This window comes from Asterias rubens, chromosome 4, assembly GCF_902459465.1.
Source record: "Asterias rubens chromosome 4, eAstRub1.3, whole genome shotgun sequence".
In the NCBI taxonomy this organism is placed as follows: Eukaryota; Metazoa; Echinodermata; class Asteroidea; order Forcipulatida; family Asteriidae; genus Asterias; species Asterias rubens.
The window spans coordinates 12,240,855-12,256,384 of record NC_047065.1 but is presented as its reverse complement, the minus strand read 5'-3'; positions in this window follow the sequence as shown (position 1 = coordinate 12,256,384).

The following is a 15,530-nucleotide window of genomic DNA, read 5'->3' as shown; positions in this document are numbered from 1 at the left end:
ATTTTTAATTGGAATTATTCAAAGCATGACAGGTCCTAGTTATCCCATGATAAATTTTGTTAGGCTGGCGTGGCACATGAGGCTCAGAGCGCCCTCTATACACCCGTCGCTTGTTGGTGTCGGTGTGCCTGGTAAAAATGTCAGGATCAATGGAGAGAGGAGAAAATCTACAATTATGGATCTGTTTCAAACCATGGAGGTAGAGCTCAAACTTAGTTAGTCTCTTCAGTCCGACGATGACTAGAGTAAGCTACGTTGAGACCAAATTAAAGAACTGACTAGTGCAGTTAATTACGATCCTGGGCTTAAGTGTAGGCCATAGTCCCAGAATAAAGTAGACAGTCTATAAGAACACTGTACCCGCGGCAAATACACAGGTAGGCCTACCAAAACCAATCGCAAGGCAGTGGACACTATTGGCAATACTCAAAATAATTATTGGCATAAAACCTTCCTTGGTGATGAGTAATGGGGCGAGGTTGATGGTATAAAACATTGTGAGAAACGGCTCCCTCTGAAGTGCCATAATTTTCGAGAAAGAAGTAATTTTCCACGAATTTGATTTCCAGACCTCAGATTTAGAACTTGAGGTCTCGAAATCAACCATCTAAACGCACACAACTTCGTGTGACAAGGGTATTTTTTCTTTCATTATTATCTTGTAACTTCGACGACCAATTGAGCTCAAATTTCACAGGTTTGTTATGTTATGCATATTATGTTGAAATACACCAAGTGAGAAGACTGGTCTTTGACAATTACCAATAGTGTCAACAGCCTTTAAGTAGTAGGGCTACTAGTCCCAGAATAAAGTAGGACAGTCTATAAGAACACTGTACCATTGGCAAAGTAGATACACACATAGGTGGGGCCTAGCCTACATACCGAAACCGGCCTTTCGTCAAATACCATCAAGTTTTGTTTATAGAATAATGTTTGATGAAAGCGTACATTTGACGGTAAAAATTACTCTGTATGTAGGCTTTGGGCTTTATAAATGATTTTAAAAAACTTCAAGTTTATAAAATTTTAGAACAACCTTTGCCCAAAACAGTTCCATTGTATAGAGTCACTAGAAATATTAATGGACCACACTGAAGCTTGATGTTCACACAGTGACAGTAGTGCGCGATATTTGACCTAAACCTCAATTAGTGCCGTTTAGTTTTGGACTCAAATTGGTGCTCACTTCGACCTGGTACATTCAAATGTGTACACGTGTGTTTTTACGGACAGATCGGGCAAAATTTAGTCGTGGTTCGAGACAAAACGTTGTGTCACACCAGCAAACCTGATACTCTCTCAACCTGTGGTAGTCACATGTCTTGTTATTCAGTCTCGGAAAAAGACTACAAAATGTCCAAAGAGGGCGCTGTTCTTTTTACTAGTTGTTGCGAAATAATAAATACAAACGCTAGCTTGTTGAGGGATATCTAAAGAGATCAATAATGTTGCTGCTTACGTCATGTCTTTAATCGATTTCTACAACCGTTGAAATACAAGGTGTGTTTTATGTGAAGGGAATTAAATTAAAATAATGCCTGGAAGTTAGAAATTAATAAGGCGAAAAGAATAAAATTAATTACTAAACCGACTTGATAAAGGAATTAGAGACATGCAAGTTTTAGAACCTGATGGATACCGGCATTTTGACAAGAGAATGTACCTTATTTTAATGTTGTGCTAAATTGTATACCTCCTTTATTTTTTATTCGTTTTTACATTTTTTCGTTTTTACATTTTTTTATATTTTTATTAAAATTTTAATCTAAATTCGTTATAATTAATTACTGCACTTACTGTACTTTTTTTTATTGCAATGTACTTTTTTATGGCAAATTTCATTTAGATCTAATTTGTATGATTTTTTTTTTTGCACTTTTATTGTATTAATCATCAAAACTGTCGAGTTGAATTTTTGACTGATAATGAAAGTTTTACTGTCTGACATCTGTCTACTGTGTTTTTGACGCCACACTTATTTGGCAAAATGGTAAAGACAACCTTTTCTTGGCCAATACTGGTTTTGTAGCGGCACACAATTATGGCAAAACGGTAAAGAAACCTTTTCTGGTTTTGTATTATAGGAACACGTTACCTTGGATCGGACGAGTTGGTTTATGAAAAGCGTATGAAACAGTTTGTTATGAAATGCATATGGTTAGAAAGATATTTTAAAAGTAGAGTATAATGATCCAGTATCACTCAAAATTGCACGGTTTTCATTTTACGTCGCGAACTAACACGGTCGGCCATTTATGGGAGTCAAAGTTTTGACTCCCATAAATGGCCGACCGTGTTTGTCGACGAGGTTAAACGAAAACCACGCAATTTCGAGGCATATTTGTGTAGATCATTGTATTCTACTTTTACAACATCTTTCTAACCATATCGATGTTATAACAAACGGTTACAGGACGTTTTTTCAAAGACCAACTCGACCGATCCAAGGCAACGTGTTCCTTTAACCACGGTGCACCATCATCATCCTTCGGCTGCTGAGCAGGCGATTAAGCTTCTTCCAACTCATTCCATCATTATCTCCAAGCGACGGTGCACCATTGGGCCGATGTCAGATGCAATTGTGTCCGCCATGCAATACTGTCCGCTCCGGACACTTTTGCATATGCAATCATGTCTGGGGCTATGCAAAAATCGTCCAGCGGACATGTTCATGAGTGTATACGTAATGTGCGCGCGTTTCCAAGCGAGCGTGCATGCACTGAACCTACGTATTCATGAATATTCACGCATTTTATGATTGCAGCGAATACCCAACGGCCGAACATTTCCAATGTCATTCATGACCAAGACCTAGGGCGTTTATTACTGCAAGGACGGTTATGCACGGGGGCGGACACAACTGCATATGCAAATGTGTCCGGGCGGACACATCTGCACCATGCAGCAGCGTCCGGGCAGACAGGATTGCATATGCTAAACCGTCCGGTAGACATTATTGCATATGGTTGCGAGATAATAATGAAAGAAAAAACACCCTTGTCACACGAAGTTGTGTGCAAACTTGAGGTCCCGAAATCAAATTCGTGGAAAATTACTTCGTTTTCGAAAACTATGTCACTTCAGAGGGAGCCGTTTCTCACAATGTTTTATACCATCAACCTCCTCCCCATACTCGTAATCAAAAAAGGTTTTATGGTGATAATTATTTTGAGTAATTACCAATAGTGTCCACTGCCTTTAATAATATACAAATATTAACTGCTTCGAGTCCTATGGTTAAAACTACGACCTCCGAGGTGATCCCCGGAGCGTTCTATTTGCGAATGAGAGAGTGCTACTGTCGCTGGGAAAAAAAGGGAAGCAACATTGAGAGTTCATCCATATTGGTCACATTTATATAGAGCCTACAAAAATATCAAATATGTCTCCCCAGTGTGCCAAACAATGTGAAGAAACAAAATATCATACAAAACATACAAGATCCGATACCTATTAAGTAAGAAAGACATACAAAATACTTGCACAAGTACATCATAAACTTTTACATCCAGAAAATTTGGGAAAGTACTGATAATGTGTCACATAGCATATGACGGGTAAAAGGCACCCACCCATTAAGAAATATGTTTTAACATGCAGTTTGTGTAAGTGAATGAAGTAATTTATCAAATGATGAACCACAAGCAAGGGAATACTAAGAATTTTTCTTTTCAATAATTTTGGGTCGAATGAAGACAACTGTTTACAGGAGCGAGATTTGAAGCAATGACTTCGGGATTAATGTGCCTGTGCTCTACCAACTTAACTATTTAACCCCAACGACCACAAGTCACATTAAAATGATCAACAAATTTACAGCACCATTTTCAAAAAGCGACATGTGCTACATTTAAACTAAACTGACTGTTGAATCTCATAACAATCTTACACATTTGAGAATTAACATAATGATAACTCTAGTCTTTTGTTCATTTAATTTTGAAGTACAACTTGTTGTGGTAACAGCCTTTATAAAAATAGTAATATTTTAACTACTAGATCACATTTTTTTTTCTCATTAAAAAACTCTTACATGTATAGAATTTAATTCCTATAATATTATGGGAGTCAAATTTTTGACTCACATAAAATGGCCGACCGTGTTTCTACGCGACGTAAAAGGAAAACCGTGAAATTCCGAGACATTCGTGTGGAACATTATATTCTACTTTTAAATTATCTATCTAAGCAAATGCATTTCAAAAGAAACGTTTTCAAAAGCTTTTCAAAGACCAACTCGACCGATCAAAGGCAACGTGTTTCTTTAAGCAGTAATTTTGCATTTCTCCATGTATTTTTATACTATTTAAATCTTTCAATTATAGACCTAACGTCAACTTTTCTAGAGGATTGATACAAACTTGTTAGTCAATGAGTTTTCGAATTGGAAACTTATCAATACTTGTTGATAGGCCTATATACCAATTAATGCTGCGCTTTTATTTAAAAGTGAAAAGGGCACCAAAGTCTGTTCAATTCACATCTTTGGAACTCATATAGGTTTTCTTGGTCAAATTCGGCAAATGAGCAGCCAATTTAATTTTCATGCGTTCGAATTAAAGCTATTTGGCCTCTCCGGTTTTTACTGCGTTTCAAATTCAGAATTCGGTCATTCAATTTCGTTTTGAGGCATTCGAGTTCCTAGCACACTCATTCTTTTTCATGACACACAATCATCATTCAATTTAGCAAAACCGGTTCGACTAGAGATTGTGCTGATTTAGTAATTTTCAGTTTCGTAAAGAGGCAATCAATTTCGCTCACCGAGGATTCAAATAAGTACGACTAAAGAAATACGAATAAACAGATAAACTGTATAAGGCAAACCGTTACGTACCTTCACTTTTAAATCGAGCGAACCTTATTTTCTTTATTTTATGTTTCCAGTAGACTTTACCTTAGGCCCCATAAGGGTTGTTTTCTTCTTTATTTTTTTTCGGGAGACCTTCAATGGTTAACTGACCAAGACCTGACATTTGAATGTGTTTGAATGTGTGTTTTTGGTGTTTTTTTTCCAAGTCACCTGGAAGTGGTATTTTGTCAAAATAAAGCTTTTGTCCCTAAAATATGTGTTTTGATGAGTAGAATATGAATAAACAATTAACTAAGGTTTAGAAAAAATAGTTTCAATGTTATTTACAAATTTGAAAATAATCCCGACCCGAGAGGGCGCTGTTCGTGACGTCAATCGAGGCGCGATGAATCGCATGCAGTGCCAGAACAAGATAGTGACGCTTGGCGCAAGCTAAATACATGCCCTCAAAGTTGAAACAATCCCTGATTTTTTTCACGTTAGGCAAATGCTCCTTTAGGTTCGTTACGTCTTTCAGGTACCTTTTTCGACTTCCACACTAGCTGGAAAAATTGTAAAGATGACGTCATGTTTTAGAAAAGAACTTTTCTCTTCATGTCAAAATGTGTAGTGTATTCCGGATTCTCTAAGTACGACGGCTCGAATTGTTTGCTGCACAGCGCTGGAAAAGACGTCGGACCGGACCACTTTGCAAACTGACCCGATCTTTAGTTGTTTTGCTGCATCCACCTGGTCGACATTGCCGGGAAAATGCAAGAAAAAAACTTTTTCGAAACGTAAAACTCACGACTAGGACTTGAATGTACTCGATGTTAGATCGAGGCAAAGTCTTCCTCGATTGACGTCACAAAAGGGGTAGGCGGAGTCATCCCCCACACAACTTTATTTATTTTTTTAAACATATAAATCGTTAAAAACAATTACTCAAAAATTATTTTATTGTTCAGAAACACATACTCTACTGTTTGAAAAAAAAAAATCTATTTCCAGGTGACTCCAGTTGTTGTTTTTTGTAAACATTCACAATCTTGGCATATTTTGTTCAAGAGTGCCAACAAATTAACCGCATGCCTTTAACATTCGTATAAGGAAACAACAAGTTAACCAAGCGTTTTTAAGACTGCACAAGTATCAGAATTGACTGCCTCAAAATGAAATTGAATGACTAAACACACGCCTCAAAAACACTCCTGCGAATTTGAATGCAGCTTCGATGAATTGTTAAATTGAGAGATTATTTTGTTAAATCGAATGACGTAAAAGTAGATTTGACTGGTCTTAAAATGAAATCGAATGACCCTTTTTTTAGTAACATTCGATTTCGTGCGAAATAGAATAGGCTGGTGGTTAAATTGACCGCTCATTTTACGAAATTGACCGAGAAAACCTATAGTAACTAATAGCTCAATCGCTGTGCAACAATATTGCAGTGTACTATCATGCAGTCATTTTAGTTTTGTTAATCACTCAGTCATACCATACAATCCCCCATAGAGTACTTATTAAAATCCTTTTTATTGTTGAAAAAAAAAAATTGTTGGCATGCTATCAATTTATTGATGATATTAAATCAAAACTGAATTGAAATTCTCCTTTGGGATATATTCTCCATATTTTGTTTTATATATGCAATTATATTGCTCAAACTTTGCTCTGAAAGAGCATCAACTAAAGCGGCATTTTATAGCAATTTAACATGATGTTAGAGACACGAAATAGTCCACCCACTTTCATAAGGATTCTTTTTATTGGAAAATGATTGAAAATTAATTTGACCTTGGTGCCCTGTTAAAAAATATATTTTGTTTTTAAAGATGCTATGTCAGATTTTTTGCCACAAACATTAAACAAGTTTTTATTTTTGAGGGAATGGTATTTCAAAGAGTATCACCCGCACTAACGAAAACAAGTTTAACTTTTACTTTTAATGGTCAGGCACCATGACACAAATTTAAAACGTTTCTGATAAAACACATAAGAAAAACAGTTTAGTGTTAATGGACACTAGTTTTTTTACTGGATCGTGTGTTCTTTTCATGCATCACGTCTGGTCGTCTGACCAACAACTTAAAAAAAAAATTATCGGATCATCTGATCCCACAGGTCGTTAACAATTTCAATGAATTTTAACTAAGCACCGTCTGTTGACTCTCTAAACATAAGCAATATTTAAAGCTCAATTCGACTATAGCCACTTAGACGTTTCGGATCATCTGCTCCTTAAAATGAATCGGCATTAATATCGAATCTCTTCTTATAGAAAATAATATCTCTTATATTGGACCGGTCACCTGACCGTTTCGGAACATTTAAACCTTTACTTTATACAACATTGCTTTGGATTTAGTTAGGTACTGCCTACTCTCTTATCAATAGAAACTAGTATCATAGGCTGGACGGATCACCTGACCGTTTCGTACTGCTGAATATTAACAGAGAATTTAAATGCAAATTATTAAACACAGCCAAAATAGGAACACGGAAAAGGAGAGCATAATTATTTGAAGTTTGAATGCGGTTTTTTTATTTTTTATTATTGTTTTTTTTATGTGAAAAGGAAATTACTATCGCTTCTTCAGAAAAGGGGATCACCAGAGGATATACCTTGTGATTCTTACCACGACAAAAATTGATGACCTTTGTAGAAATAAATCTTAACCGTACCCTCAGATTTTGCAAAGGTTACATCTTGCAGCACTATTTCTTACTGGGCTTGAAAATGGCAAAGAGAGGGAAAATGCATCTTTATTTAAATTTTCTGTATCAGGAGTATCACAGACCCCAACAATATTTTGTGGACAAACTCTTACTGCATTCTTTGTATTACTTTTAAGTAATTTCAGATGAAATTAGGGGTCCAAGAAATGTATCTGAAAAGGCCTTAGATTGCCACAGAGAGCAGCTACGACATAACATTTTCCCGGGGCCCTAAAGCGGGCCCCGGACCCCACGCCGTAATGGCGTCGTGCTCGCGTTCAGATTTTATAATGCCCCTACCCTATAATCTTTTTCTGGCTAGCACCCTGCTTGCAGCATACGACTATCGGTCGGATCTGGGTTAGCCGCCCGCTTACATGTATTATTCATGGAATTGGCCGCCCAGATAACATAAAGTACATGTAGGTTTTCACCGCCTAGAATGTGACTTTTACGTCAGCAGTAGGCCTATTTAATAATCTTATAACAAAAACGCTTGCCGACGATGTACAGCCTCTTTATCGAAGCATTTCACTGAAAGACTCAAGAGGTGTGTGTGATTAAAACTTTTTAGGAGTCCCACGTCACCTGTACATACATTTTCCAGTAACATTAGACGACTGTGTGATCCAACCTCCATGGTGTGATCAAAAGTGCTTAGAAAGTGTTTCTTGACCTCTGTATTTAGACATACGGAGGCTTGATTTTCGACACAAAAAACTCCAAAAGCTCAGATCTCCAGGGGACTTCGCCCCCTAGACCCCCACCGGGGTTTCGCCCCTGAACCACACCGGGGGCCATATGGCCGGCTCCTGGACCCCACCCCTTAAATTTCTTATGATAAACTACAAAGTTATGCCCCCCCCCCCCCCGGTTAAAAAATCCTGGATTGTATTGGAAAGAATATAAAGTAGAGCGTACTGAAAATGTCGCCCCGGCCAATGTCGCCCCTAGCGAAGTCGCCCCCAGAAAATAATTAAGGATTCTTTTAGTAATGGCTTAATTATTTTATTGGAAATTATAAGGTAAAGTCTGCTTGAGGAAAAACGTCATCACTAATAATAAACTCCATGCACAAAGTTCAAACTTTTGGTCAATGATTTTATTAACGTCGCTCAATTTACCAAACAAATACTATTTTTTAATTTTTTATTTTAACAAATAATATTAATAGGCTAAATATCAATTACTGAATTACAGATGTAACATTTAAAAAAAAAAATCGTAAAACTAACTGTTTCTATAGTGGATACTTGGTGGAAAGCTTAATAATGAGTTTCTAAGTGCAAAACTAAAATAACAATGAGAATGATTTTTGAAATTATCACCGTTTAAAAAAGACATCTTTCTAAAGCATAATTTAGGTGAACTTAAGTGAAACCAAATGTTAGAAAATGAACTTTCCTTTGCAGTTTGTGTAAGAAAATTTATACAATTTAATAGGGGAATTTTTACTTGTATCTTATCATTCCCCTCTTTTTTTAAATATAATGAAAGGCCAAACATATTTTAATGGTTCTTAATTTTTATTAAATATTTCTCATTATAAGTATTGATTAACTCTGCTTCGCCTCGGGTTCCATTTCCCCCCTCTGGTGGACCCCGTCACAATCTTTCCAACCATGTAGGATTCTTTTCATAGCAAGAACTTTCTAAAGCACAAAACACCAAACCCAAACGCGACATATCCCTTTAAGCATATGAGGTAATTCAACATTAAAAAATCAGACTCAGGACTTATTATCAAACCTTGTTGAAAATTCACATCACATCTCAAATTTCAACAATTTCGATCACATTGTCATCAAAACCTTCGACAAGAGAAATCCCCCCCACAGTAGTGTGGGTAGGGTCTACGAACGAATACTTACCTGTAGAGCAAATTACTACAATTGCATATTCCCTATGCGCCGCTAGGTAACACTAAGACTTTTTTACAACAAGTGCAACAGCGCCCTCCATCGCCCAGTGCACACCGGCGCGAACGCCATGCACAATCGCCCTCTTTCTCGGAAACTCATACGTACAAGTATACAAGAACCAAGTATAGTGGGGCAGGCGGGAGGGATGCTCTACAGGTAAGTATTCATTCGTAGACCCTACCCACACTACTGTGGGGGGGGGGGGGGGGGGGAGTCTACGTCACTCTACTTACCTGTAGAGCAAATTACTACAATTGCATAGACTAGCACCGTTTTGGAAGGCGGTGGGTATACGCAGGACTATTGCACATCATACAATTATTATGGCGTCATGGCAACGAGGCGCGACCGGAAGGAGGTACCAGCTGTTGCAAGAATAAGAAACGCAAAATATGGGGGCCACATTGTCCGCTCACGACCCGGGGGGTGTCGTCCCCATAGGACAAGGAAAAAACATTATCAATGTTAAACAGTGGCACAAATATATGGCATACAGACAAGAACTCACCGAGGGTGAAGACTTGATGCGAAGAGGACTAGCGGGAGGATGACCCACGGGAGGCCGACTGCAACACCGCACGGCCTGCCTGGCCGTCAGTCTGGAGTACGTCCTTCAGGTAGCACTGTGAGAAGGTTGTAGAACTCTTCCAACAGGCTGCCTTGGTTATCTCCTCTATTGGTATACCTTTAAAAAATGCCCAAGAGGACGACACCCCGAATAGTTGGTGATGGCCAGGGCGGATAGGCTTGGTGCGGCTTATGTACCATTTAAGCGCCCGGACAGGGGACAAAAGCCTGTCAGCCGCAACCGCAGAGAAGGATTTTAAGTCCGGAACGAAAATGTCCGGAGGCTGAAAAGAATCAGACTGATTCTTCGTCAGAAAACCTTCGGAAGGAACCAGCCGGACACCACCGGGTTCCCAACGAATGTGACCCGGTGCCAATGTCAGGGCGTGGAGCTCGCTACGTCTGCGCGACGTAGCAGCCGCCAACAGAAAGGAAACCTTTATCGACAACTGCAGCAAAGGAGCATCGCTGAGGGGTTCGAATGGGGGACCTGCTAGAGTGGAGAGAACACTCTGGAGGTCCCAAGACGGGACAAGTTTGCATACCGGAGGCCGGGATACAAACATGCCCCTTGCCAGCTGACAGATCGCTCGATTGGAAGAAATCGAGGAGCCATCAGGAAAGCCCTCATGAATGGCTGCGATGGCCGACCGGTAATTTTTGACCGTGGCGGTCGCTAGCCCACTCTCGTACAGGTAGAGAAGAAAATCCCCTACGTCCCTCAGAGAAGCACTGGGGGGACGTATAGATCGCCGTCTACACCATTTAAAGAAATGGCGTAGTCGGCAATCGTAGACCTTACGAGTGGAGGCACGCCTCGACTGCGCGGCAAGCTCTGCAGCCCGGCGTGAAAGGCCTGCTGTGCGGAGCGACTGGCCTCGGGGCCGGATGAATCATCCCGGAACTGGGTTGATAAAGGAGATCCGGACGTTGAGGCAGGACCACCGGGCGGTGGACCAGGAGCCTCACGAGTCGAGGGAACCACGGCTGACGCGGCCAGAACGGGGCTATGAGGAGCACCCGGCAGTGGGCGGTCTCTATCTTGGTCAACACCCGGGGGATGAGCGAGAATGGCGGAAAGGCGTAAGCCAGGAGGCCCTCCCACGGAATCGACAGGGCGTCGATCTGCCATGCGTTGGGGTACATGAATATCATGACCCCGGGTGAACACTCGGGGCGAAGTGGACAACCCGAAGGGCAGGGTCGCAAACTCGTACATGACGCTGTTGTACATAAAGCGTAGGAATTTGCGATCCTCGGGCCTGATGGGCACGTGGAGGTACGCGTCCCTCAGGTCCAAGCTCGCCCCCCAGGCGGGTGTGACGATAGATTCGAGAATGGTCCGCAGCGTCTCCATGCGGAAGCGCTGCGGACGTATGAATCTGTTGAGGGGTTTCAGGTTTAAGATGGGTCGCCACTCGCCCACCTCCTTCTTGGGAACCAGGAAGAAGGTGGACATGAAACCCGTCCGCGCCCCTTGCATGGGAGCGGCGTAAATTGCTCGTTTCTGGAGGAGGGAGGAAATCTCCCCCTCGAGAGCCAACCGCTTTCCCATGTCGGACGGAATCGGCGTGGGCCGAATTATCATGTCCGACGGGGGGGGGGGGGGTCCCCGTGAACTCGAGCGCGTAGCCGTACTCGAGTGTCTCGAGGACCCACCGGTCGGAGACAACCTGTCCCCAGGACCCCAGAAATTTCTGAAGGCAGCCCCCCACGGGTCCGTCGTTGGGAGGCCGCCTTGAGGCAAGCGAGTCACTTGCGCCATGCCCCCGGGAATCGGGGGTTTGGCGCGTGAAAACCCCGCCCCGATTGAGGGCTGGTGCTCCATCTGGGTCGGCGCGGCTCGGACACTAGATTGAGTGTCGGCCCTGCCGCGAAACCCACCACGGGCGGGCCGCTGAGGTTGACGCCGTGGGATGGTATAGGAGGCTTGCTTCTTCGCCTTGGCCTTGGGCGCAGCCGGTTTCTTCAAAATAATCTTATCTGCCGCCTTGATGCGCTTGGCCTCAGCTTCCATGGATTCTTGGAACTGGCCCGCAAAAAGGTCAGGACCTGTGAGCGGCAAGGCGTCAAGACGCTTGCGCGCTCCAACTGAAGGCAGGAACAGTGCGTCCAACACGTTCGCCCTACGGGAAGACGTAGCCAGGGCGGAAATACGTGAGAACTGGTCCAGGATGGTCCTCAAGCCATCATCAAGGCAGTGCAGGGCAGCGACCACGAGATCGGCGGGAACCGCCGAGTCGCCGTCAGCGCCCAAGGCCAAATACTCGGAAAGGAGTAACAAGAAAGAAGTGGACCGCATCCCAAAACGGGAGGCTGAGTCCAACTTCTTAGCCACTTCCTCCAATTTCCCACGGGCCTTATCGGCGAAGGGACGTTTGGAGGAAGTAGCCCCCCGGTCGGCAGTGAGTTTATCCGATGCCGAATCTGGGAGAACGGGCGTTGCAAAATACTTATCGAAATCCCCTTGGGGAAAACGATAGTAAGCTTCAGTGCGTGAAGCATGCACCCGCCATTTCCCTGCCTGCATAACTGCATCCATACGATCCGTGCAAACACGATCCAGGGGCAGAGTCGGAAATGTATTCTGGGCCGCTGGAGCTGGACCCGACCTCTTCTTGAAAGACTGTCGTTCAGAAGGAGGGGGGTCGGCCACGGCCGGCAGGTTCAGCGCTCGGATCATGTCCCGCTGAACGAGCCGCAACTCAGTCTCACGAATTGACAACCGCTGCATAGCGGACAACTCGTCCTCTTCCGGGGACGAGTCATCCCCAGGGGGACGACTCGTCCCGGGCGAGTTCCCAGTACTATCATCATGGCCCATAGCTGAACCCGAATCAGAAAATTCTGACGCCGGGTGCAAACTGATCCCCGACAGGGATGTTACAGTCCTGGCGGTCACAGGTGGCCCCACAGGGGCCAGGGATACCGCTGGGACACGTGTCTGTGTCGGCACTGGTACCGAGCGGTGGCACAGCGAAGACGCCGGGGCCCTGCTCATGGTATGAGGGATACCGCTACCCGAGGCCACCCACTGGTGGTCGAACGGGACCGGTGCGTCGACCCGGGCCGGAAAACCCGGCGGGGCTGACACGCCATGAAGGGCTGACAAAACGGGCGGAGCCACTGGGCCATGGCCCTGCTCCAACCTGCCCGCCAGGGTGGCGGTCAACGCTTGAAAAGCCTCCATGAAGTCGGCCCGTGAAAGCGAGTCACCGCGGTGACGTTTGCCCCTGCGGGATTCCCGGGAGGAATCACTGGAGCTCGAAGAGCGCCGTGATCTATTCCCCTTTTTGGCCTTTTTTCCTCGACGGGAAGAGAGGGCTGGGGTAACCTCCGATGTCCCTTCGGACACGGGTTGCGTCACGGGGATCCCAGAACAACGGGTAAAACCCGAGGATGAGGATGGACCCACCGAGCGCGGGATACCAGGGGAACCCCAGTTCGCCGGCTCGGCATGAGCAATCTGCCGACCGACCGCCAGCGCGCCCAGCCCGATGGCATGAGTGGCCAGGTTACGGTCGACAAACTCAACCCCGTCCCCCACCACGGCCACCGAGGGAGATTCGGTGGGGCTGGATGGGGAATGGCGCACTGAGACACGCGGAGGGGGGACCCCCTCCGTCCGCAGTAGGCCAGTGGGTGGCTTAGCGGCAGGCGTGGAAGACCCCGGAATGGGGTTTCCTTTGCCTGCCTTATTCTTCTTGGGAACGGCCCGGGTAGCAGGATTTTTCGTTTTCTTGCTTGTACCCGGGCGTTTACCCTTAGACAGGCTGGACCCTTGTACGCTGACCGACGAGGGGGAACGGGAAATGTTCCCCCCGAAGTCAACTGGGTCCACGACCGACGCAGCACGCAGGGGCTGCGAAGGTTGGGAGGACTGTGCCGACGACGGACCGTCAACGGCATAGCCCCCCAAGGAGTCGAGCTGTCCCGGGGAAAGGGAAGTATCCCCGGTAGCGACAGCGCGACCTCTCCCTGTCTTTCTAGAACTCATTTTATATCAAAGAAAATAAATAAAGACGACACACTACACTCTACAAAACACGTCTTTATCAAATACAATAATAATACACAGCTTATCTCTCAAAAGAGACTCGTTCAACGGAAAAGTAATAATTTTTAGCGGAGCCTAAAAATTAACGTGTCACCTGTTTGGAGCTAAGAGAGAAAGAGGGCAATTGCGCATGGCGTTCGCGCCGGTGTGCTTTGGGCGATGGAGGGCGCTGTTGCACTTGTTGTAAAAAAGTCTAACTGTTACCTAGCGGCGCATAGGGAATATGCAATTGTAGTAATTTGCTCTACAGGTAAGTAGAGTGACGTAGACCATTGCTTTTAGATTTGACGCCTTGGATTATGAAAGCATTTGTTACATATACATGGGCAATATCCACACTATAGGGCACACAAGTGTGACATGGAAGGGAATGTTGGATAGTAGTAACAAAATTAAGTATGTGGTCATGTATTTTTGTCTGTGTACATTCAGAAGCAGATGAGGATTGTGGTTAACAAAAAAAGATGCCTGTTTTACAAAGTTATCCCTTTGGCCCATTAGCGTGGAATTGCCCACATGTATGATATAAATCTTGGCCAAATTTAATAAAGCCTAAAAGCAAAACAACTGGCTCAGCACAGAAAAGTATCATTAACAGAAACAGGTTTCCACCCAAAATAACATCAGTTTTACTTAGCAAATAAATTTGTCAAGAAGTGTTTTCTGCCTAACAGCTTTATGAAATAGGGCCCTGGTTGGAAACATGTTTGTGAAGTAGTGTACAATTATCAACACTAAAAGGTGCCTCAAAACTGTGGTTTTCCTTATACTTTGTGTTTTGTGGAGTCAAAAATTCCATTTACTTTGTGAACTAAAATAGTCCGCCATTTTTAGGAGTCCATAATTTGCTTCAACAAAATGACAGACTGTGTTTAAACTTCAAGAGAGTATAGAAAGAAAACCAAACAATTTCCAGTTACATGTTTATCTGTGTGGATCATTATTTTTTTATTTTAAAACATATTTTCAACCACATCCATTTCACAGCAAGCACTTTCTAAAGCCCAAAACAGTAACACCCAACTCGAAAGCGACGACGTGTCCCCTTAAGCCACGTGGGATAATTCATCAATAAAACAGACTCGGTACTTTTTATCAAACCTTGTTGAAAATTCATCACATCTCAAATTTCAACAATTTCAATCACAAGGTCATCAAAACCTTCTTCAAGAGACACATTGCTTTTAGATTTGTGTGCAATTATCAACAGTAAGGTGCCTCACAACTGTGTGGTTTTACTTTGTGTTTTGTGGAGTCAAAAATTTCATAATACTTACTGTGAACTAAAATAGTCTGCCATTTTGAGGAGTCATGAATTTGCTTCAACAAAAATGGCAGGTTGTGTTATAGTTCAGGAGGGTAACAAGAAAAAACAAACAATTTCCAGGTGTATTTTCGCCTCATGCTCACATTGTAATGGGACGCATTCCTGGAGTCACCCTCCTCATCAACTGGGCCCAATTTCATAGAG